Source organism: Thermobia domestica, chromosome 9 (genome assembly GCF_964235325.1).
Source record: "Thermobia domestica chromosome 9, izTheDome1.hap1.1, whole genome shotgun sequence".
In the NCBI taxonomy this organism is placed as follows: Eukaryota; Metazoa; Arthropoda; class Insecta; order Zygentoma; family Lepismatidae; genus Thermobia; species Thermobia domestica.
Window position 1 is genome coordinate 205,771,789 of NC_137462.1, and position 23,300 is coordinate 205,795,088.

Consider the following 23,300-nt stretch of genomic DNA (forward strand, 5'->3'; position numbering starts at 1 on the left):
CCCGAACTTACTTGTATGGTTTATAGAACGCCTACAGTGTCTGCAACCAGACGAACTTCTGTGAGCTTTTGGTTGTGTTAGCAGCAGGCGCTAAGTAATTATATTTAAATATTTTAGTTCATTATTATTATTTATAGTGAAACGAAAATTATGTGTAAAAATATTGCGTTATTACTGAATTTATATCTGTAGTAAATTTCGTAGCTGTAGTTAGCTCTGAAATTTGGTACAGATACGTAAATTCGGAATTCGGTAACAACACAATATGGTTTACAAGATTTTCGCACTAGCTTATCAATTCACTGTAAATAATAATAATAATAATAATAATAATAATAATAATAATAATAATAATAATAATAATAATAATAATAATAAAGTTATTAGTATAGAAGTGTGTGAGATTTTAAGTTATAAAATTTGAGTATATAACAGAAAAAGTTTATCTAATATAAGAGTAATTAAAAAGGAAAAGAGAGATTGATAGATAAAACAATTATTAATTTAGAAATACCTATACGAATATACCATAATTATTTATACTACATAGAAATTGCCTCTACGATCCCACTAAAACTAGGAATGCAATGGATATACCCGATTGCAATGAAATGAGCTGAGCGAGCTTAAACTACGTAATCATGACTTTTTCCCCATGTTAAGTCTATGGAAGCGTTTTTCGGTGATTATTCCTCGATGGTACATCGGATTTTTGATTTCGACCTATGTTCTCACTCAGCACGACATACTCTATCAGCGTGCTAAGTTTGGTTGAGATCGGCCAAACGGTCTAGGAGGAAGCGTTTTTCGGTGATTATTCCTCGATGGTACATCGGATTTTTGATTTCGACCTATGTTCTCACTCAGCACGACATACTCTATCAGCGTGCTAAGTTTGGTTGAGATCGGCCAAACGGTCTAGGAGGAAGCGTTTTTCGGTGATTATTCCTCGATGGTACATCGGATTTTTGATTTCGACCTATGTTGTCACTCAGCACGACATACTCTATCAGCGTGCTAAGTTTGGTTGAGATCGCCCAAACGGTCTAGGAGGAGTTCGCGGACAACCAAACGGCTAACCCGAGTATAAGAGCTTATCAATAAACTAAACTTTCTGATATGAAGCTCGAGGTTGTGTGTGCTCAGTGCATTGCGAGTCCATTGGTTTAACTGACCGAATTCCCTTTAAATAATTCTTAATCCAAGCAGTGGCGGCTTTTGAAGGAAGTCACATGGGTAAAAATTACTATTAAAAGAAGATTATCTCTTAGCTTGTGTACAAGAGTTATGCCATTAGGTAAGTTTTTTCTCCCTTAGCTTGTACCATTAAAATTGTAACTTTTTCCGGTATGACTTCCCTGAAAAACTGCCAGTGTATTCAAAAAGCCTCTCAATTGCCTTGTGATATTTGGTGAAAACCTAACAAAATGTAATCCTACTAGCATTAGTACTTGAAATAATGCACGCATCCAAAGCATATAAAATAATCAATCAATCACGAGTGTATTTACAAGTGAAAATTTGGTGTTCCGAATAACATTTTTTCTTTATCTGTATGAGCGACTCAGGGGAAGACAAAATTAAGCGACACTTCCACTGAAATTGAGATATCAGGTGAAGGGATTCTGATCAAACCACAGAACAATATGTACATATGAAGTGGAATGGGTTGGGATCGAACCACAGAACTGTATGTATGTAGTTTTATCTTGGGAATGTACCTGTAGATGGCAAGGGAAGCCTGTTTGGTATATGTCATCAGGGGCGGCTTTAGGATTTCAATTTTGGGTAGGCTCGCTCTCTCGCTTATGGATGCATATACATTTTTTTGGTTGATTAATGACAGTAGGGAATTACTTTTACAGTAGTGGTTGATGCTATTTGTTAAATAATTATATACTTTTAATATAAATAGTGGAAAATATATTAACTCTTTATTGTATTTATTTAGCGTTTACATATTTTTCAAAATTTTTGGGTAGGCCAGTGCCTACCCGGCCTATCCGCTAAAACCGCCACTGCGTGTAATTACATTGAATTACATGGGAATATTGAACTTTCTTTTCTAGTTTACTCGAAAGTTAGAAAATGTCACCTCCAAAGCTGCTCACATAATATATATACAATAAAATGTATGTATGTAATATTTTCAAAAGGAAACGAATTTTGAAATTTTATTTATGTTGTATATCCCGACGAGAACCTCTGAAACATACGAATTCACACGCAGCTGGAGGGTCTCTTCGTTTACATTCTCAGTCGGAGATTTTGCGCCTTATTTCAACTGTCTTGTTTTCGGTTTTCGGATACTAACAATGAATGCATTGCCGCCAGGAAGAATTCTGCACTTCCTCTACCGCCAAACCAACCTGTTACCATTCACTCACTGACTGATAGGCAGGTGGCAAATCAAAAAGAAAAAGTTAGGGGGAAATAAACAATCCTTCGAGTGGAACGGTTCCCAAACTTGGCAATGCAGCAATGTCTTTCAGTATTTCCATCTAGTATTATTTTTAGGAACAGAAAACAATCTAAAGGAAGATGCAGTCTAGTTTGTAAGAAGTATTTTCATAGCCTTACAGCATAATAATAGTCTGATTTTGTTTAGACACGTAGTTCAGAAGGCTCTGTGATTGTTTCTCGTCGTTACGATTCCCTATTGGTGAATTTCGTGCCTTTCCCCTTAAAAAGAATGTAATTTTGTCCTAAAAATCTGGTCTTGCTCAAGGGCACAACAAGTGCTTGTTTTCGATGGGTCAAAACTAAGAGATGTCAAGAAATGCTTATCTGTGACTGGTCCAGCATATATACCCAGAGTATTGAAAAAGCAGCTACTCGGACTTTTTTTTTTTATATATATATATTTGATTTCCTGAACAACTTTCCAATAATCGATTCCCAATGGTTCTCATAGTTAAAATGTAGTATTTTTCTTTTCTTTTCTTTCTTTTTTTCTTTTTTTTCCACCACTATCGTATTGACTGGAATTAGCCAATTCGAAGTAACTTGCCAGTGGGAGCGATTTAACACAATATCACTCACTTTTTTCACAGCTTTGTATGGGTATGAGCAAATTTAGTGAATTTAGGGATTGGAGTATACATAAATTTTACATGAATAAAGAATATAGAATACCATTTAACCAATAGATACACTTATCATCCATTACCAGTACAAAATTCACCGAAACTGAAATGAAACACACTGAAAGATTAGCATGAAAGAATTTATGTAACCATGGAAGAAAGAATCGCGAGCAGAAAAAAAATCCATCGATAGGCCACACAAACTATATATTTCCTTTAACACACTGGCCACAAGAATAATTTTAAAATATTCAGATAGTAGGAATACAATTTACAAGTTACGCACATCTTTAAATACGTAACAAGGGTGCCACACAACCAACAGGAAAATAAGGTATGTATTAACAAGAGTAATAAAAGCTGTCATTTGCCTCTTATCTAAAATATATCGAAGTATATTGCTGTTTAAATAAAATATATAACTATTTTTTTTCGATTATGGAGTATCGTTTTGTCTCAGTTGGGTTTAATAAATAAAAAAAAAAGTAAATTCAATCAACTTCTCATCTTGTTTGGTTTTGTTATTTATTTCCTGATTCATACAGAGCAAAGGATTTCTTCTCCTCCTGACTCATAACCTTAGGGGAATTACCGCGACTAGCAAAGTCACGCGGCGTTTAGAAATACGTACTATAATTTGAAAGCATATTATCAAACATTTTTTTCTTTTTTCATACTTCCAGATGTGCAGAAATGGTCATGAATTTTAGTTTTTATGGGTTGGCCATCTACTACTTGGTCTATAATATCAGGCGGGGAGGGGAGGGTGAGCAGCCCCCTCGGCCAACTTTGAGAACCACATATTTCTTTTAAATAAATGCTATCATACTAATATACTACCAAAAAAACGTGGAAGTCTTATATTGGTGGACAATTTTGCCCCCCCCCCCCTAACATAATCTGAAATGATGCTACTGCATGACATCTTTTCTAATATCATATCCCCAGCCAAAAATTACCTACTTTCACACTTAGTCAATGATTCTGACAGCCAGCCTCTCCTTCCCTCACAATGGATGCAACCTAGATTAAAATAAATTTTATAAAACTTCTAAGTCTCTGACCAGTTTCAACTAGTTTCCACCCACTCGCCAAAATTTCAATGATCTGCATTATACCTACATCATGGCTAGATATTAATTTGTAATATTGGGGTCGGATTGGCTCCGTAATAGAGAACTCAATCTGGTATGTAGGGTTCTGGTTCGATCCCACCTTTCGCCAAGTGGCTTTGTGGTAGATAAATACTGTGTGTGTGGATTTCTCGGGGTTCTTTCGTCTCCTTCCGTTTTCGTCATTCCATCATTATTATCTACCTCATCATTACCATCTGACTCGTTGCTTGGCTGTAGGACGTTAAAGTAAAAATATGAGTAAAAAATAATTTCTATAATGTAATAACGTACAAATGTAAATAATACTATTACAACATTGATGTTGCAATATTCCATAAAACAAGCACTGCACACAGTTTCATACACTTTTCAATAAGATTATAGTGCGTAGCCTTGCATATTATGTGATTTCTAATCCTGAGATGCCCTTCTATGGACTTGAAAAGCTAGCCAGGGAACGGAAAGGGGAGGGGAGAGATTGTACTGTATTGAAATAAGGAGATTATGAGAATACTCGAACCCGGAATCAAGGGCGCCGATTTCTCTGTAAATTTGGGGGGGAGGGGCATTCAGATGCAGAAGGTATACATATATATGAGGATTTCAATACCAATTGCATTCAAATTATGCCAAATATTGTAAATTCATAAATGTAAAAGGGGCCTACATGAGCTTTTGGGGAGCCGGTCCCCTCGGGCCCCCAGGATCGGCGCCCTTGCCCGGAATTACACACCGACAACACATATGGTACATACTAGACTATTTTTTTTTTTTTTTAATATTCTCTCTCCTTTTGTAAGAAAAATAGCTTTACTCAGACATTGAGTTTGCCGGAAAGTAAAAGAGAAAAAAGTTATGAGCCTCTTTTGCATAAACATGCCTAAGGTTTGAAACTAAATAACCACCCTATAAATAAACAAAACCAATATCCATAAATATTTCCTCGCTATAAAAAATGTCCAAACTTTAAAATATTGGAGTTGGCAACGCCATTTTGTGATGCCCCAGATTTCAGCTGTAACCATAGCAGGTCTTTTTATTATTATTATTATTATTATTATTATTATTATTATTATTATTATTATTATTATTATTATTATTATTATTTAAGCTTCTACTCACTTCTCCCTTCAAAATCTCTCAACCGTGTCCACCAGGCAGAGGGGAAGAACGCAATGTTGCGGGATGGGGAACGCAGAGAAGGTGGGTGTTAACCTATGACACTGCTTCTTTTCCATACGCTGGAGTGGACTCAGAGTTTAAAAAAAAAGAAAAAGAAAAAAGAAAGAAATGCGTTGCGTAGTTGCGACGTGGAGTTCCACGAATAGCCCCTGTTCTGTTATAGTTTCTGGCTTCTCCCTTGACCGGCGGAACAAATGCGTTTCATTTATATTAGCCGTTAATAATAATAGGCGTAGAAATTGTTCTGAAAAGAAAGTGACAAAATTGGGTTTTGTTGAAGTAACATCATAATAAGGGGAAATGAATAGCAATAACGTGTGACGTAGAAATAATATTTCTTGGATGGGATTGCATATAATGTAATTACACACATACGCGCACACACATACTTCGGGATTTAGAATTGTCCTACTTCTAAGCCATTAGACCAGAGATGAGAACTTTTAACAATATTGTTTCGTATTTCACAATTTTATATTCCATTAAGAATTACAATGTGGTGTAAGCCGTTTCCCTTCTTTAAAAAAAAAATGTTTCCTAGCTGGAAATTATTTTTTCAGACTTTTTTTTTTTCAAAAATGGCTGAGCCGATTTTGCTGATGTTTGATAAATAAATACGTCATTAATATTTATACGCTACGGCACTCGAATAATTTGATTCGAAACGGCTACCGTCTTTCGCATAGAGGTATCCCACACACGTCAAACCTGATCAAACGATTAGCATCGAGAAATCACTGAATGTATGCGACCTACCGAAAATTAAATTTTCACTTATTCCAAATCATATTTTCGTTCTTGGCTGACCATGATATGATCTCATCCCTTTTTTTTTATTCCAGGAGAATAAAAACTATAAGTTGTTGGCAATGAACAACTTACTTTCTACTATAGTTCTGCCAAAATGTCTTGAGCTGTGGCAAAAATGCGAACTAAAGCTCACACCCATGCGTTGAGCCAATAAGGGTTCAGGTATTGCGAAGCAAGAGACCTTTAGCGAAAGGGAGTGGAATTCCTTCAGCCGATAGCAGCGCCTGGAACGGAAGACTAGGTGTCAAGTCAATGTGGTATATCTTTACCATAGAAAATAGTTTTTTTTTTTTTGACAACTATGCTAGAGAACTTATCCAAAAGGATCTCATTTTGATTAGCGTAATGGGAACTATCGTTTGATATATGTCTCATTTTTGGACTTTTTCTTTCTTCGTTTGACGCCAATAATATAGTTATTATTATTATTATTATTATTATTATTATTATTATTATTATTATTATTATTATTATTATTATTAATTTCTTACCTATTACTTAGGGCCTATTACAACATTAATTCGATATCATTCTCTGTCTAGTGTTAATATCCTGGGCTATCCATAAATAATGTCACTGATTGCTGTGGCGGGTGAAGGCAACAAGTGGTCAATAGCAGACAACTGAAGCATTGTGAAATGAACGTGCACCGCAGGAGGCAAAAGAAAGTGCCCTGTAAATGAGATATTTTCATGATCATCGTTTTGTTTATAAGATGAATATTATATGTTATATGAGATTAATATTACATAGATGTTTTTATTTACAGGTTTACTATCTAATACTATACGAATAACATTTTCACGTGTGATCCATTTTTTCAGAATTTTTCGGTGACCAAGATATCTGAAAGTGTGTATCGGAAAAATAACTAGTGATAATAATAATAATAAGTAACCAAATCCTGGTCTAAAAGACAGTATAATCATTGCAGTGACAACGAATGTGAGTATGTGTGTCTTGTAATCTAATGAAAATATAACGGATATTCTTCCTTTTAAAGAATTTCTTGATTTATTTATCTAGGCTATGTATTCATTTTTTCAGTTAAATAGGTTTCTGTTTCTTTGCAACTACGCTCTTAGCTTGTCTGTGCATGATCCTGGATTCGCTTCCCAATAGAATTTCGTTTGGTTGACTCAGTGCCATAGCACACTTTTGCGCCCCCCCCCCCCGCAAAGTATAGAGAAGGGGCCCTAGTTGTAAAGCCGACAGAAGTAAGGTTGAAGTTCTACTTCTTTAAATCTTTATTCATCGCAAGACTTCGGGGCCCTCTATACCTCGGGGCCCCCCGCACTGCGGGGTTTGCGGGGGCAGCTGCTACGCCACTGGGTTGACTCAATACAAGACAACCGTTGAATTAGCTACTTGAATTAAGTGGAGAGACTAACAAATCTAGAAGGATCGTTTGAGAGGGGCAGATCGCACCCCTGAACAGTAAATGTAGGATCGACATACGGAATCCAAATTTTACATCAAAACATAATAAGTAGTGCATTGTATTATTAACAAAAATATATTTATATGTTCAGTATATAGAATATTATGATATATATTTTCAAGAAATAATATAACAAATGTCATGATTTGTTGTGTTTTTGTTAGTAGCTTTTATGTGTTAATCTATAGGTCGTACTTCTATATAGACAGTCTCGCTGCTTACAAGGAACATAAATACTAATCGATCAATCCCAAATTTACTGAAGTTTCCTGTGAGGAGCTCTAAATATTCTGTTGCCATTTCTTCCCTTTTCTACTAAGCCAAACCACTTGGCATAACAGCCTTTTGTGGGCCCGAACTTCTCCAACGCCATCTGTTAGCTACCGGATGAACTATGTCCAGCCTAGCAAAAACAAGTGGTTAGCATGTCCTACGTCATCCTGTCTCTAACAAGTGTACTGGCTTTCTAGAGCTAGCGGCCGTCACGTCTACTAGATGGGTGGACGCCGAAAATCGGGAAGCACCGACCGAGATTCTTACCCAAGACCATGCAGACGTAAGTCTAACGCTCAAACAATATATATATATACCAGTTCCTTTTCTTTTACCAAGGTGCAAATAAATGCGTAACTTGATGTTTTGAGCCCGAATACGCGACAAAACGTACCACTTACCCTGAGGGATGCTTGTGAAGGGTTTTCTAAAGACACTTTAAATAATGACAAGCGACAAAACGTACCACTTGACTGGAGGGCTACATGCGAAGAGTCTTCCAATCAGCCATCAAATAATGACAGGTGACAAAACGTACCACTTGATAGGACAGCATATAAGTATGTATATATATCGGTCAAAATAAGGTTAAAAGTTGAACAGATTGGTGGTGAGAAAAGTATCGATGTAAGACCAAGACTACGACTGAGGCTAAGACTAAGACCATGCCTGCAAGATTCTCGCAACACCAAGACCATACTTGCAAGATTCTCGCCAGACCAGCAAGGATCTTGCATATGCAATATTTGAATATTTGCTGATTTCCATCACACTTTATCCAGGCTTTGGACCAGGGACGGATAGGTATTATTAGAGGGGCGCGGGCGCTTTCTCCCAGAAGGGTCACCAGCATCTCAATGTCACAAATCAAGTTGCACAGTTTTCTTTCTACAGTAAGTCAATAGTATTAACAATTGACAATTAAAACCTGATATTCTTTCATCAGTATATTATTCTGAATTGTTCAAAATATTATATGAAGTTCAAGGAGAAAGTATACTATATTGCAAAATTAGCAGATGTTTTAGTGTACTAGTTTTTGATGCTACTGTATCTATCACTTTTGCATTCGAAATATTTTTTAATAAATCTTTTTCAATAGACATCAACATAAATGTTTTCAAATGTTCCTGAGACATGGTACTCGTTAGCCTATTTTTAATGTATTTCAGTTTATTTCAGTTTTGAAAAATTTCTTTTACATGTTACCCGAGTTACGGGCAAAGTCAACAAAAATTTGTATGCTGGAAACCTGGATAAGTATTACTGCAAAATTTACAATTCTGCAAATTTAAAAAGCAGCACATTGGACAATTTTGCAACACGTTTTGCACTCGTTTTCCTTGTAAACAAATGTATTTTCTTCTAATTCTGAATCACTTGCACCATCAGAACAGTCATTTTTTTCGGTTGTGCTCGTAATCAAGACCGACTTTCAAGGATATCCACGTCCTTCAAAAGTCCAAGAGAATACATTTATAGTATCCTTGGAAACTTCTTAACTGAAGTTTTTCAGAAAATATGTAAGTTTATCGAAAGGTACGTCTGGAAGTTCTGTTACTTGGTTGAAGTGTCTAGGGTCCAAATAATCCATAAAGTACATTGCTTCTTGAATCTTGAAGAAATATTCGAAACTACCATGTCCAATATTGTGTTGAATCCTCCGATGCACTACCTGGTCATTGGATAGAAGCAGCTTCATCTTCATATTCACAGGAAAATCTTTGTCCATCTCTGAAGGCGAATTGTCGGCAGGTCAATAGAAAAAAAAAGAAAAAGAAAGAAATCACGTTCTAAGTCTTCAAATTTGTTATTGGCCCATTCTGCAAAGCTTAATGCTGCATTCTTAACGGATTCAAAATCATCTCTCTACTCTTTCACTTGGAACAGAGTAGTCTGCACCATCCGATAGGACTACACTACCCTCTATTTGGAGATAGTTTGACAGAGAGGTCGTCACTTAAATATCTTAAGGAACATTTGTGCTGTCCGAGTTGTTTTGAACTTGAGAAGATCTTTTATATATCCTTTCGCTTGACACCTAGCTTTTGGTTTGATATTTTCTGTAGAAGCAATTTTCTTAATTATTATGGTCAACTCTATATACAAAGCAATTTCTGGGTTCGAAAAATGACCAAACTTTTTCTGAAAAACAGTGTGTTTTCTACCATCTTATTTCCGCAATAACTGTAAGACGCCTTTGTTAACATTTGATCTTCCAAATGTCCATTCGCTGATAAGACTCACGCATAAATATTGCACAATCATTCAGCAGAACAATGACACAGAATCAATGCAATTTTTTGTCAGATCACATATGACATGATTGAGTATATGAGCGTAACACCACACGTGTAACTGAGTTTCTTAGTGGTTAAGCGGTTAGCGTATGCGCCTTTGTCGTAGGAGACCTGGGTTCGATTCCTGGCGGGAGCTCATGTGCTTCGGATTTCCCGTAAATCAGTATGTCCCGTCTCATATAGCCTCGATGCTAAAAGGGCCGTTAAACTCAAAATCAATTGAATCACACGTGTAACGGATCATAGGTGAATTGAAAAAATCCGAATATTGTCCTTGCATGTTACTTGAGTCATCGGTTGAATTTCCAGTACACTTCTTAATATCAAGGTTCAACTTCTGCAGAATTTCCAGCAGTAAACCACAAAGACACTGGCCTATGGTAGATATGCATTTTACAATGACAACAATACTTTGTTTAACAACCTTTTTACCAACATACCGTAAAACAACAGAGCACTGGCCTGAAACTACTATATCTTGAATAGTGTCTAATAGAACAGAAAATATTGAAGCTTGAGAGACTTCTTTCGAAATATCTACTCTGATAAGTGTGTTGATAGCATTCAAAACATAATTCACCGTGTTTAGTAAAAGTTATGCGACCACTATCCTGCTTACTTCCTCGTATATGACTCTTCTGGGTGACCTTATCTAAATTACTTTTAAGGGGAAGATCAAATTTGCTTAAGAAAGGAATAATATCCAAAAAGTTTCCATGATCTATAGCTGTGTCTTTCAGTTTATAGGCGGCTACATTACCTCTGTAAATGAGCCCTCTTTTACCAATGAGCTTCTGCACTTTGACAACTCGATACATTACCTGTCTGTTCTTCTCAACCTTAAACTGCTGTTGTTTTACCTGTTCATGAGGAAGTAGTTTCTTAACATTATGTTCTCTTTTGTTAGATATGTAAGCACCCACATTGGTCTAATGTATTTTGGAAGACTCGTGTTCTCTTACTCGCTGATAAACGTGTTTAATGTTACGTTTGTCACGTACAGAATCTTTAAGAGAAGTTTGTTTAATCTGCAGAATAATCTGTGAACACGCTGTAAAAAAAATACTTGAAGTGATACGTTTTGTCGCGGATTAAATATTCGAAATGTTTTAATTAATCCATGACAGGTTGTCATTTATGACAGGTCGTCAAAAGTAGTACGTTTTGTCGCGAAAATTCAAGTGGTACGTTTTGTCGCTGGTACGTTTTGTCGAGACACCTTTGAGCCCAGCATCCAATCTCTATCGATTTTCAGTAACAAGGATAAAACATGTAGAAATTTTTAGTTCAAAGACTTTGAATCGTATGTTCGTGCAAATGATGAATTATACATTTGCTCCTTTTAGGCTTATTGCAACTGACCCCATAAACTAGGACCAGAAATAAATACCTACAGTTCATATAATATTCTTGCATATGTGTCACATATTTTGGTTACGCTCCGCCAGATTTGTCGTACACAGACTGGATCAATCGAAAGATAACAATATGTTTGTCCCCCAACGAATTAATGCTACCAGCTTACAAAAAAAAAAAAAAAAAAAAAAAAAAAAAAAAAAAAAAAAAAAAAAAAAACGCGGATTCGCCACCGAGTCTAAAATGCCAATAAATAAGAATATATTGACATTAAAAAATGATCAACTAACTACGGAACATCCGGTGAATTTCAAGTGATAAGTTATTCCTGGGCAACTTTGTCAGAAAATATGCTTTACTTTTCTTTTTGCTTTTATTGCGAAAACCTAAAAAAAAGAAAAAACAAACAAACAAATAAATAATATATATATAAATGTATATTCAATAAACGAAAAAATCAGCAATGTCACATTTTGGAAGTTTTTCTTTCGGCGTTCCTGCAATGATGGAAGAAAGGGAACGATGTTAGTGACAAGAATGCCACTACCACGCCTCCCCCAATATTTAACGAAGCACTTGTTCCTTCTTCCCATAGGGGTTATTTTTAGGGATGTGCATATGCGTGTATGTGTTATACCATGGGAGTTAGTATGTGCAGCAGGTGTTAGTGAACTCTGAGAAATTTTGAGGGTGAGAGGGTTGTTGGTTGATTTAGGATTTTGTCGCAGGTCAGGGTTGCAGGTTGAAGCATTGCTGATATACTAGTGGAAAGAAAGCTTCCATCTTCTCTTGTACCCCTAACCATTTTTCTTTCTTTTTCTTTTTCAAAAGATTTCCTTCCTATCCAAGAACAACAAATTAAGAGGGGAGAAGAAAGAAATAAAAGAAACGTTTGCAGGGTTTTATTTCCGCGGAAATGTGATAATATTCTGCCTGAAAACTAGTTGAGCAACTTGTCGTAGGCAGAGAACTTTTTACGAAGGGATCGTTGATGTAAACTGTTCCTTGAGCTAAACATAGTAGGTCAGTAGGGGTGAAATCATGCTGGTTTTAATGTGGGGTTAAAAAAAAAAAGTTCGGTTTCTCCATGTGGTGGTAAAAGGGACAGATTGGCGTCTTGGTGGTTGTGAGTGTCGGTGGATAGGGAAGAAGGAAAATAGGCAAGTGGAGGGGAGATTTTGGAGAAAGGCGTGGGAACACCAAAATCTTTCTCTGATACATCGAGGAAGAAAGGAAAGAAAGAAAAGAGAACCTCGCTCTTTAACTATGTTGCCAGTGCTGCTGATAAAACCAATTGCTAAAAACAATAATTAAAATTCCGGTGGCAATCGTATCTTCGACGTTTCTTCTTATTGATCAATTCAGAAGCAAAAATGACTAAACTTAATTTGTATTTCCAAACTGTCGCATACACCATGTTCTTTGCAAAGAATGGAGTTATCCTTTCTATCCTTAATGGGTTTATTGAGCTCTGTTAGGATAGCAAACATAGAAGCAATTAACCTATAGCGTTAACAGCTTTATTTTTTTCAGCCGTGTAGGCTACATAGTTTACACATTTTCAAGAAATGGGATGAAAAGTACAATATAAAAAGCCTATCTTTAATACATATTTTACATCGGTTGGCTCTCTGTAGTTCTGGCTCCCTAACACTGGTGTATATTATATATAGCGCTTCATATCGGAGGAATATTAATTGACTTACACAAGTGATTACCTCTGTGCAATGAAGCCATAATTACACAGTTTTTGTACTGGTATACGTAGCTCTACTTCTAATTCTGAACCTATACGTCTACCCGAAGTCTTAAATTTCCAATTTGCCCAACAAATCTCGAACCTAAAGCTCCTTCGTGACTATGACTAAGCGGTTAGCGTACGCGCCTTTGGCGTGGGAGATCTGGGTTCGATTTCCGGCGGGAGTTCAAGTGGTTCTGATTCCATGTGAATAAGCAGGTTCACGTCTCATATAACCTCGCTGCTGAACGGGACGTTAAACTCAAAATCAACTCAACTCATGCTGCTGAAAAGGACGTTAAACTGAAATCAAATCAAATAGAATAAAAATTCTCGAACCACAGAGGATAGAAACTGGACGCCCTACCCCTGCTCTACTGGATTAATGGTCCTGTCTAGCTACGTTAGGATAAGTGAGCTAGATCCTAACTTCGGATAGAGCACTCATACCAAGAGATGTAAATGAGCGAACTTTTCAGGCGAACTTTCATTTTCGAAAGTTCGTTTCCGAACTTTTCATAAGCAACTTTTCCCGAACTTTCGCTTTCTTTTATTTACTAATTAGCGACATTGATTTTTATAATAACTTATTCTGAACATTGTGTGATGACTGTGAGCTAGCTATGTGTTATACAGTATAGTTATTTGCACCATAATGATACAAAATGGACTGACACACATTGACATTATACATGATATGGATAAACACGTAAAACACATTATTGTAACCGAATCAGTGCTTTCCACAAAGAAAAAAATATTAAATAAAATGATTAATTTTGTATTGGTAATGCGTGAGTTTATGATATAAACTTGTTTGTGCAAGCCAAATTTAAGTTTTCGGTTGTCAGCATCATGTAAAATTGAAGGTTTCTGCCGAAAACATACTGCTTTATGATACAGGCTTGTAATTTGAAATTCATGCTTGCAACGCTCTGTAACGTCTTTTGAAAAAAATGTGAAAATTATGTACTATTAGAAAGAAAAAAAAAAGAAACAAATAAATTTACTTCGATTTTTAATATAGCCATTTATATACCAAAATGTTTGTAATTTTACAGGGATTTTTTAATGGACAATTTAAAAAATGAGCCGAACTTTCGGCGAACTTTCGCGAGAACTTTTCATGTTTAAACTTCTCATGAAATTTTCCAACATTACTCATACCTACATACATATTGCATCAGATGATATTGCATAACTTTTAAAGATTTATATGTTTCTAAGCTTGACGACAAAGTAGACTAATTTTCAGGACTCCATTGCACTATATAGTAATTCATATCATGAACATTTGTGCTCCCTATTAGTCTAGTGGCTACCTCACGTCATTGGTGCACTAGGCTCCGGGTTCGATTTCCGGTGGGAGAACATTGAACGCATTACAGGGGTTCGGATTCCGTTAATAGGCATATGATTAGCAATACTCACAGGAGGCGACCAGATCAACAATTTGTTTGCCTTCTCTATTCTTAAGTTTTTTTTTTTTTTTTCGCCCGGGATATTAGATAAAGAGAAATCTGTCATAATTCTGATAGATTATATCTGATGTGACTATCTTCAAATCCCCTAATCTATACGAAAAAAAAAAAGCTTCTGTAGCTACATTTCACATTGCTTTTGCAACAGGGGAGTTGTAAGGACGGAAAATGTTTCACTTGACAATTTGAATGCCGAAACGGCTACAGGTGCCTGCAGAGCAGAGCGAATACATAACAGAAGAAGACTTATGAAAAGAGAGAATAAAAGATGTCTGACCCCATAATATGGAGGAGAGCGAGATACTGTGAAGAAGAAATAGAATAGGAAGGTTATAAAATAAATTTTGAGGCTATAGCAAAGCAGGTTCAGCATATATTACCTGGGACTTCAAAAGCAAAGTTTTTTTCTTTCTTTTTACAACTTACACCTGTAAATAAGATTAAAAAAAAAGAGATCCACTACAACTGAACAGGTGAGGCACTCTGGAGAGAAAGACGAGCAAAAAATTAGGACCAAAAAAAGATGAGAAGGATCTGCCGAATAACAGGCTCGGAAAGGGGAATATAAAATAGGTGAAGCAAAGGAAGGGGTAAAAGTGATAATGGAAGAACAGAAGAGGAAACGTTTAAGTGTGGAGGATTTTCTTTACTTGTCTCCAAAATGTGTATTATTAGACTTCCAAATGTATATTATTATGCTATGCAGTGTCGGAAATCTTATACAACTGCTATGTCCGTCTGTACGTATGTCTGTTTATTGATGTTTCAGAGGAAAAACGAAAAAGTTATATCAAGAAACAGATTTTTGCAAATCCGAAGAACAGGCTCCATCTTTTCCGTTAACCTGTTATTCAAACCGAAAGTGGTTGAGATTAGGTATTAGGTATGAAAATGGTTGAAGTTTCGATGTTTCCACTGTAGTACAAAATCGATAAGAGACAGTGACAAGTGTGTGTGTGTGTGTGTGTGTGTGTGTTTTAAACAATCGATTCAGCATTTCGTGGAAGAACATCATCACCATCAACAAACACTCTGTCAAAACCGGAAGTGGTTGAAATTTACTACTACTTCCGGTTTTAGTTGAAATTTACCACTATTATAGAGCAAAAACAGTAAAAAGATACCGAGAAACAGTTTTTTAATCGATTCAACTTCTGAAGAATAGGTTTCATAGCCTAGGTTAACCCTCTATTCAAACTGAAAGTAGTAGAAACCAACCATTTCCGGATTCAACGTTTATCGCCATATAACAAAAACGGTAATAGATAGCAACAAATGGTTTATCTCAATCCGTTCAACGTCTCAAGAGAACATATAATCACCAGTTGCAACACTGTACCGAAACTGGAAATGGTTGAAACTCACTAGTAGACAGCGGTTCCAATATTGATTTCCATAGACCAAAATCGGTAAGAAATATCGAAAAGTGATTTATTGCAATCGATTAAGTGTTCCAAGAATAGGATCTAAATCTTCCGTTACCCTTCATATTCAAACAGGAAGTGCTTGAAATCAACTGTTTCCAATTTTAACGTTGTTCACCTGAGAAGAAACAGTAATAGGTAGTAGTATCAAGCGGATTTCAGCTATAGATTCAGCATCTCAAGAGAACATACCATCACAATCCACAGCACTCTACCAAAACTAGAAGTAGTTGGAATTTAGTAGTACTGCCACTAGATCAGTTCTTAGAACATTATTATTATTACGTTGAAACTACAAGTTGTATAAAATAATAGTGTGTATAGTTGAATAGTCATTATTATCAGCTTTAAGTCATTATTATCAGCTTGACAGACTCCGAAAATGACTTATTCTGCGTGCATAACACTATAACAAAATGTAAACAACAAAAACATTAATTTTAACACAAAGACTTCAGTAATATTCGGTAGATTAGTTGTTCTCTTTCACTTAAAATTCTGGATGTACTTATGAATGATACCATTCAGCATTTAGTGTATACATTATCTCCGTGGGTATTTGAAGCATTAATATATATATATATATATATATATATATATATATATATATATATATATATATATATATAGAGAGAGAGAGAGAGAGAGAAACAAAGCCATTCATAGATTGTGAATTGTCATCTATTTTGTGTTCATTTTTATAAAGTATTCTGAAAATACACACGATAACAATCTTCTGATTACATGTACGTGAATAAAAATTAGGAAAATGTTCTGTATTATATGAACACGGATGTGACTCATGGAATGCCCACCGAATGTCACCATTTCACGGAAATGCAAACAAATACTTCCAGTGGGTTTCAGTTACATGCAAGAATATTCAACGATCATTCATAAATCATCTATCTTTCGACATTGCCATGTCCAATGATGAATAACGTCATCTAGTCATGATATGAATATGTTGAACACATTCATTGAATACAGTAATGTTTAGGACTTTAGAATTTATTGCTTTCATTCTTAGTAAACCACAGAGACAGAACAAGGAACACACAGTAAACTGGAGTCGGTAATAAATAGTGATGACAAGTAAAGCAAAACGTCGATGGTTCTGCAGATACGCAATTGTGTATTTATGACTAGTAGTATATTTTCAACACTTATTTTATTCTTTTCCTCTACCTCGTCCCTTTCCCTCTTTTGCTCTATCATCCTCTGATTTCCTCCGATCCTAAGAGTTTGCTCCTACACAAGCCACTTGGAAATGACTGATCTAGGATGATATGAAGTAGAAAGCAGAAATAGAAGCAATAGGAGTTGTTACATAACACCGTAGCAAAAGACTTCTAGTGGGCACAGAACCATGGTGTAGTCTAAAAATACTGGTTTTATGATGACTGTACAGAGCAGGGACGTACGCAGGAATTTATTTCAGGAGGGGTCTAAAGCGTTTCGGGGGTCCAAATACAATTTGAGGCTAAATTATATGAAAATTTCTAAAATTGTCCCTAAAAGTAGACTACATTTTCAAAAAATTCGGGATTTCGGCGGGGTCCGGACCCCCAGGACCCACTCCCTGTGTACACCCCTGGTACAGAAGCCTTATTGCGTATCCATCTTTGCAAGATTTTACGAACCGCAACGCAACGCAGAAAAACGATTTAAGATTTGGTGGTAGGTTTGTGGAAGAAAATAACAAGGAGTATAAATGTTTAATTTGCGTCATTGACATAACATCGCAAAATCAGTTCTATATGACATTGAATATCGTAAACTAAAACGCAGATTTTGAAAATGAAATGAAATGAAATCTTTAAGTTTTACATCCCATCCCCACGGTTATGCCGGGTAGGCTAAAGGAGACGGTGATGATGAGAGATGAGTGAAATGGCGGAATGAAGAAAGTGGCAGGAAACGAGAGAACCCAGATAAAACCCACGAGCACGAAGTTTGTCCACCACAAAGCCCACACGGCGCGAGCTGGGATCGAACCAGGGACACCAAGCACCGAAGGTGAACACTCCACAACTGAGCCACCGCGCCCCCTTACGCAAATTTTGAGTTATGAATAATTCCATAAATATGGTATGGAGTTTGGAGTGGTTGGTGAATGAATAAAATAATATTTAAGTACGACCTAATTTAATTAAGAATGTATAGGGGGCCAAAGTCTCGGGCGGAACAACCATTTTAGGTAAAAGACAACTAGTTTATTGCTCTACAAAATGTTTTAGTTGGCTCCCTTGAAAGCATGTTCTCACCAATAATTCTGATTGTTTCACTAATTTTGTCTTCTAGTGAAGGAATTTAATTTTTCTAAACGCGATGTAGTTGGCTCTTTTTAAATAGAAATGTGTTCAGTGAAACATTCATGCTGCGTTGGTAATATCACAGAGAAAATAACAAGATTTCTATTCTTGTTATTTCTCTGTGGTAATATGTAACGTTCTTTCAATTGTGCCTACACTTCACATGTAAACAGATATGTTTACCCACATGGACTGCTGTGATTTTCATAAAGTCAATGTCATAAGATCTAAGAGTGATTTCTTTATGGTGGTCTTTGGTACGAATTAGTCCCAGAAGCGACACTCCTATTAGCGACAGGAACTGTTATCTGTCCTATGAGCGACCGATTCATTTACATTGAGATGATGGAAGATGATATGATTCCATCTCCTAAAGTATGTTTGCCTCTGGCGTTATTAGCGCCCGAACAACCTTGGTATGAAATATGTACGTGCCAGTGATACTGTTCGTCAAATATATTTTTCCTCTGCTGTGAGTGCAAATAAAACTTATTTTAATTTTGAGTTATATTTGACATAAAACATCAAATAATTTAACGAGACAACAGGGATATTTCTATAAAAAGTATATTCCTATGTAATTATTGAAAATCCAGTTGTGATACCCCCTTTTTCAAAAGCTCTGTTTTCTGTACTTAATTTGGTTCAAATCTAATTACTCACTAAGCCCAGTAATATATTTTATTTTGAAAAACTTAAACGTGTAACAGTTTCGCCGTGAATAAAATAAAAAAAAAAGTCAATGACAAAAGACAGCTTTTGATATCCCTTACATCTGATTGGCTATTTTCAACCAATCCCACTAATTACAATGCAGTTCACTCTAAACAATCCAAAAGGCAAACAGTCTTTAAACTACCTTCTTCCCTATTGTAAGCTACTAAAACATAAACTAATTGCTTAATTTGCCTACATAAAAGCTTGTCGTGTAGCAATCTGAAATAGTACCCTATAACTAGACGAACTGTTAAGTCCTGCGAGAGATTTGTAACTTGTGTAATAATTTCTTCGAATACACCGTGTTTTTAGATTTCTTTGATATCCTCAAGTGGTGAACACCCTCTTTCCATGGGCGCCCGATTGGAAGGCAGGGGTTGCCCCCCTGACTCACAAAAATGTATACGTAATATAGCAAACCACATATATTAAATATCAGATATACCAGAAGCGATACAGCAACCATGGAGATGCCCTTCCCTAGAAATTTTTTTCGGGCGCCCCTACCTCTTTCTGATTTCTTTCTTATGTCATAAACATATTCAATCTAAACTTATGTTTCGTATAATTTTAACATGAAATTTTTAATTATATTAGAATTATTGACAAAGACGGAGCTACTCTAAGTATTTAGTTAGTTTTCCCCTTGATATAGTCAGTGTATTTATAGAAATTAATTCAAAAATATAATATTAGGAAAAACGTATAAAAGATTGTTAATGTAATGAGAGCAGTCTCACGTATTAAATTCAGGTAGAGCGAAATTTTTCATAGTACATTTTGTTAGGTTCTAAATCACATTAGTATGAAACAAGTTAAAGAAGAGAGAACCTTATCTTCTTCCATTATCTTAGTATGAACTAACCGGTGACTCATAGGGCAGTTAACAGGTCGAATCGGTCGCTCATAGGACAGTAAACAGTTCCTGTCGCTAATAGGACTGTCGCAAGTGGGAAGACACCTTTGGGTACTAACCTCTTTTCAAATAGTGATAATTGGAATAGGATGCCAGAGGAAAATAATTCTTTGTGGCTCTTGTTTCTTTTGATCATAACTACTTTTCTTTGAAGATGCTCCTTCTTACAAAGAGGAAGATACTAGTTGAGGAACAAGAGAACATACTTTATTATAAGAACATGCACTCGAATTCTCACCTGGTCCCAAGTCCGATTCCCTATGTAAGAACCTTGAAATTAGAACGTATTGCGGTGTTTCGGATTGAATTCCATCTTACAGTATAGGTCTATGTTTTCTGTAGTCTCTGTGCTAAAAAATGGGGGCATGGATGCTAAGTAACCAACAATCTATCAAATTCTCACTGATTTTAATTTTTCTTTTAACCTTCACCTAATTATGCCTTTTTTAGTGTTCAGCTAAGTAAATGAATAGATTATGGATACAGACCACTTTATTTACTTTCTACCTTCTATTTTCTATTAATTACATCGTAAGCCATGCCATTTCATACTGTTGCTGATAACACATTTACTTATGAAGAATAAACAACAATCCTTCGAACCATTCTCTCCTTTTGTTCCTGATTTTGGCGAGAGATACGAATAATGCAACATTAAGGGTACTAAGGGTTACTAAGGGTAAAGAATAAAGTCGCTAAAGTTGTTAAAAAAAATGAAGCTTTCGATTTTCATCTTTCGGTGAAATTCCCTTTCGAGTGTACAGAATAAAACATGAAGCCCCCTTTTCCCCTTGGACAACTCTATGTAAACCCCGAAGTTAAAAAAAAAAAAAAAAAAGATTTCGACACTACTATCCATTTCATAAAGATAGGCCCCTGACTTCGCGGTGCTGCCGTGACGTCCAGTCAAAACTTATACTGCATTGTCGTACCTCGTTGGAATTGTTGGAATGTTGTCTTTTCAATACTTAAGACATACAAGTTTTCTTTGTTCTGTGTAGTGAGAAAAAAATAGAAATTAATGAAAAAGTGCGTATTTTTTCGTACTTTTTTGGTAAATCAATGTTTATAGGACTATATCTCGGAAATGAGATAACATGAAATAATTTCCTGTGCACGATATGTAGGTGCATCTATTACCTGTAAGTTCTGAAAATTTCATTACTCAACACGTAGTAATTTTCTTGTTATTCAGTAAAAAGTGAGACATCATTATCTCTGAATTGCTGCGGTGTATTAACAATCTGAAAAAACTTTTAGAAAGATCTTAAAATAGCTTTTTCAACCAAACTGTTTTGACTTGTTTTAAAAGATAAACAATCACAAATATGACATTATGATTATTTCTGCTTTGCGCCCTTCGCTATCGCAGTTTATACGGAGTGCTACGTTGCCACATTTTCCTGGCGCGTATAGACTCTCAGCCGGACGGGTATTTAAACTTGTCACGCACACTGTCCGGCACTTTTTAGAGATATTTTTAAAATGTAATGTCTCCACAGATTTTAAACCAATTTCTTAGAAATTAACAGGATATACAGTAAATGTACCAAGTGTTCAAAATTAGAAAAGCAAACTCTTACCTTGTTTGGATTTGCATGTGATGGTCCTCGAAAATTTGTTGCTTTTTGTCAGTTTTTCACTTATTGCACGCAGTACAAAATACACTTGCACAGAAACAAGAACATGCACAAACTTTATTATATGATACAACCTTAGTTGATATGTAATATTGAGTTTACACTTCACAGAAAATCTGTTTTCAGATCTAAGAGCTCCAAGCTACATTAGAATCTGCCTTTGAATAGAAATGACGCGTTTTTTTTTTCGGCACAGCTTCAGGTTTACTTGAAACAGAGTTACTATCTTGTTCACTCCCGGATACGCCACTGAGCACAGAATAATCAATGTCCTTACTATTAATTACTAACTCATAACCGTCTGAGTCGGAGTCATTCATCAGTTCTGCAATTTCATTATCGCTAAACATTTTGCCTCTTCTTTTTGTAACATCGCCGCTCGTGAAGGAATATCCATTTTTTTTCAATCAAAAAGCACAAGATATACTCACAAAAATATAAATGCCCATTCGTCCGTTTCGTTGAAATGAACCCATATGATGTGAGTGTGTGTGGAAGTTTTTGACGCCTACGAACCGAAGGAAAATGTTTAAGATTTAATCAGTGCGACGTGATTAGACGCAAATACAGCCCTCGTCACCTACTCATTGCATTGTTTACTTTCGTTGAAAGAAAACAAAGGACTCATTCTATGTTACATTCGGCAGGGGAATTGATCGCAGAACTTGGGTGAACACATGATTGCCAACATTTCTTTTTAACCTTTAACATGTTCGTAAGCTGTAGAGTGTGTAGACCCTATGTTGATAAATCTTGAGGTAGAAATGGAGCCATTGTTTATAAATATTAGGGAAGATAGCAGGAGCAGCGATGAGTCAACAAAGCCATGACGAAAGTGAATGAAGTAAGTAGATTAAGAGATGAGTTTTTGGTTGTGTTTCTTCAACGTTTTATTTCGATTACATTGAGATGTGTACACTCATGTCCAAAATTATTGTCGCATATCTATAACTGTCTTCTTGTAAGAATATAATTTGATAATGATTTTGCAGGGTACTTTTAATACTGATACTATATGTAGAGTCGGGAAATGTATATTTGTAATAAATTTCATAGGAAAAGAATACGAAAATTAGCATGAGTAAAACAAAATGTTCCTAAATGGATAAGAAAATTTTAGTTTCGTTTTATTGTTCTTATTTACTGCTCTTTTGACATGAAATTTGCCACATACATGTCTTTGCCGATTATACACATACTAACATTATAAGAAATACCAGGCGAATTCGTTATCAAATTATATTCCTACAATAACATATTTATAGACATGCGACAATAATTTTGGACATAAGTGTGCATGCATTAATATTTTTATGATGTTGTGAAAGGTTATAATAAATACTTTTCCTATTACATTCGTATGAAGTAGGCTTCACGCTACAAGCTTCCTGAACGCGACAACAGTGCACGACAGCGTTGCCACACTTCCATTTACTGTATGCTGTTTCTTCATATAAGCGCGGGGAATTTAAAGATTGGGTTGCAACATGGCTCACCGCTTAACGC

The 23,300-nt window shown here is 35.8% G+C and overlaps 1 protein-coding gene across 2 annotated transcripts in view; it reads left to right on the forward strand.

The window, feature by feature from the left end:
• Window positions 1-23,300, forward strand: part of LOC145660563 (uncharacterized) — a 385,653-nt gene that overhangs the window by 320,303 nt on the left and 42,050 nt on the right. Inside the window, exon 1 of one of the 2 annotated variants that reach the window (XR_014126833.1) lies at window positions 22,315-22,638. The exons of the other annotated variant lie outside the window; for it this stretch is intronic. The gene's annotated coding sequence lies outside the window, so the exon portion shown is untranslated. Of the gene's footprint in view, window positions 1-22,314; window positions 22,639-23,300 lie in introns of those variants that run through there. 2 annotated transcript variants of the gene reach the window in all.